The following is a 4049-nucleotide window of genomic DNA, read 5'->3' on the forward strand; positions in this document are numbered from 1 at the left end:
TGGACTAGACGTAACATAGTAAACGTAAGTACGGGACAGTCAAATTAGAATAATACTGTATGTTTGGTATGCTTACATAAGATACTAGGTTACTTAAGGCAAAAACGAAAGGAGAGTGGTTGGTTGGTCGTGGTGGATGACGTGGTAGATGAGTGACGTCTAGCAACCCAGAGGTTACATGTTCAAATCTTATCACAGACAGCTTTTGCATTTGAGATAATTAGCAACTACTTACTTATTTTTAGGTACTTTGCAACTACTCAGTAGCGGTGCATGGGTAATATCACTGAGGAAGCCAAGGCAGTACAAAAGCCATATTACAACCTATGTTGTGATAATTGCGTTATTTGCTTTATACGCTATTCGTTCATACGCCACCGTGATATCAAATCAAAAATCACATTTATTTGTCACATACACATGGTTAGCAGATGTTAACGCAAGTGTAGCGAAATGCTTGTGCTTCTAGTTCCGACCATGCAGTAATATCTAACAAGTAATATAACCTAACAATAAGGCAGTGACAACAAAAGACAACAGTCACACAGTGGCAGAATAAATTCAAATACACATATGTTAGTTTCATCACAAAACCGGAGAGCAACATCTGTCCAGTGAAGTCCACAGAGCAAATATTGCATGTAACAAACAGTTCTATGACCTGCAGCATGGTCAAGCAAGTTAATGTTTTCAACAGTTTACTAAACAACTAGTGATTTAGAACCACAGAGTTACAGCAAGTCAGCACAAAGACAACAGGAGGACTGCCTCCGCTATTCCAGCAACATCTCAACATAAACATTTAAACATCATCAAATCAACAAGGCTATATATGCTTCATTTAATTCACTGAAAACAAACTTAAAGATACCAAAAACAATTTAGCTTAATCAATGTTGCTAAATAGCATATGGCTGTCCATGGTACTGATTTGTGTCTGCGTGTGTGCGTAAGTAAAAAAAATAATTTGACTTCACCCTACTTACACCCTACACCCTCTTTCATGTTGGCAAAACGGCCTATGGCTCTGTCATACAGTAGTACACTTTTAATTTTTGTTTTCATTGGCTACCTAGCTAAAGTGCTTGCTAGTCTAACTTCCTCGCATGGTCAACAATGAACCAGCTAGTTAACGTGAGCCTACTAGGCTACATCTAGGCTACATATAGCACTTCAATCGTCTCAGGCACAATATATGAATTTATGTTTTTTTACTAGATTACATGTAATTTTTCATGTTGTCTATCTGTAATTGTGTAATGACTTGGTGCTGCCTATCTTGGCCAGGACACTCTTGAAAAAATAGATTTCAAATCTCACTGAGCCCTTCCTGGTTAAATAAAGGTTAAATAAAATGTAAAAAATGGTTAGAGCAGAATCGGTGTCATAATCGTTGGCCTGTACAGAGAATTAAGTCAAAACCACAAGTTCCGATCCCCATCTTCATTCACGGCTTAGGAAAGGGCAGATTTAGCAAGATAGCTACTGCAGGACATCAACACAAGCAGAACAGAAACAGACATGTTTTTCTGACAATGGTGATGTTTTGCTTAGGATGTGACTTGATTGGTGTGAAACCAATTCCAAACGGGCCTCCCACGGGGGTGTTTTGCTGTGCCAGGATAACCCCCAGTTTAGCTCAGCTCAGCACTGATTGGCTAATTATTAGGCCAAATGCTTGCTGGCATCAATCAATCAAATGCTACGGCGGCAGCATGTCATACTCATTTGTTCCAGACAGAATCAGATACATGGGCTTGGATGATTTCTCCCGTGAGATTATGAAAACACAGAGACAAAAGAGACATTATTTTATAATTTACATTTTTTATTGGTCAAATATTTTGGGAAGCCTGGCTTCCCTTGGCAACCATGACTACACGCCATTGCAACTACTTAGCATGTTAGCTAACCCTTCCCCTAACCTTAACCCTTTTTTCTAATCCTTCCCTTAACCCTAACCTTTACCCTAACCTCTAGAGCTAGCTAATGTTAGCCACAACAAATTGGAATTCGTAACATATCATACGTTTTGCTACCTCATAATATATATTGTATGATTTACAATTCGTAACATATCATACAAATTGTAATTTGTAACATATCATACAAAATAGATGATGGACATCCACAAATTAATACATACCATACGAAAGGAAACATATCATACTAAGTGTAGTGTCTTGTATTTATGTACAGAATAATACGAAGTGCTCTGAGACCACGTTGCCATGAGACAGTGACATGCCAGCAAGGTGTGAGAAAAGAATGATGATCAGTCAATAGATAGGCTACTCTGAATCTGTATTCTTTACTTTTATTAATTCATGTAGTAATGCATCTTAACAGGGACGGCATGTAGCCTACGTTTTGACAGTTTGCAATATATTGCCAATGGCCATATTTATAAGGTTACAAGTTTTAATTCATGTTATAAAATCTGTGCTTATAATACCAACAAACCATGACAAGCCTACACAATACAACAATATAACTTAACCCCTACCTAGCCAATAATGTTGGGAAAAATGTAGATACATTTCATAATTTCCCACATAGCTAGAAAATACAAGTTCAATGCAAATGAATGGATAATGTGAACACTTAGAGACATCTGGTGGTTGTACTTAGCTAGTACATCTTCAGGAAAATTGTTAGCGATATACAAACATGGAGGTACTACACCCATTGTAGACTATACTGTACATAGTAGAGTTCGACCGATTATGATTTTTCAACGCCAATACCAATACCGATTATTGGAGGACCAAAAAACCCGAAACCAATTAATCGGCCGATTTTTTTTATATATATTTGTAAGAAAGACAATTACAACAATACTGAATGAACACTTTTAATATATACATAATATAATATAATATAATACATAAATAAAATTTATTTGGTCTCAAATAAATAATGAAACATGTTCAATTTGGTATAAATAATGCAAAAACACAGTGTTGGAGAAGAAAGTAAAAGTGCAATATGTGCCATGTAAAAAAGCTAATGTTTAAGTTCCTTGCTCAGAACATGAGAACATATGAAAGCTGGTGGATCTCTTCAATACTCCCAGTTAAGAAGTTTTAGGTTGTAGTTATTATAGGACTATTTCTCTCTATACCATTTGTATTTCATATACCTTTGACTATTGGATGTTCTTATAGGCACTTTAGTATTGCCAGCCTAATCTCGGGAGTTGATAGGCTTGAAGTCATTAACAGCGCAATGCTTGAAGCACAGCGAAGAGCTGCTGGCAAACGCAGGAAAGTGCTGTTTGAATGAATGCTTACGAGCCTGCCACTGCTCAGTCAGACTGCTCTATAAAATCATAGACCTAATTATAATATAATAAACACACAGAAATACAAGCCTTAGGTCATTAATATGGTCAAATCTGGAAACTATAATTTCGAAAACAAAACTTTTATTCTTTCAGTGAAATACGGAACCGTTCTGTATTTTATCGAACGGGCGGCAACCCTAAGTCTAAATATTGCTGTTACATTGCACAACCTTCAATGTTATGTCATAATTATGTAAAATTCTGGCAAATTAATTACGGTCTTTGTTAGGAAGAAATGGTCTTCACACAGTTCACAACGAGCCAGTCGGCCCAAACTGCTGCATATACCCTGACTCTGCCTGCACAGAACGCAAGAGAAGTGACACAATTTCCCTAGTTAAAAGAAATTCATGTTAGCAGGCAATATTAACTAAATATGCAGGTTTAAAAATATATACTTGTGTATTGATTTTAAAGAAAGGCATTGATGTTTATGGTTAGGTACATTGGTGCAACGACAGTGCTTTTCTCGCGAATGCTCTTGTTAAATCATCACCCGTTTGGCGAAGTAGGCTGTGATTCGATGATAAATTAACAGGCACCGCATTGATTATATGCAACTCAGGACAAGCTAGATAATCTAGTAATATCATCAACCATGTGTAGTTAACTAGTGATTATGTTAAGATTGATTGTTTTTTATAAGATAAGTTTAATGCTAGCTAGCAATTTACCTTGGCTCCTTGCTGCACTCGTGTAACAG

Source organism: Salmo salar, chromosome ssa06, assembly GCF_905237065.1.
Source record: "Salmo salar chromosome ssa06, Ssal_v3.1, whole genome shotgun sequence".
In the NCBI taxonomy this organism is placed as follows: Eukaryota; Metazoa; Chordata; class Actinopteri; order Salmoniformes; family Salmonidae; genus Salmo; species Salmo salar.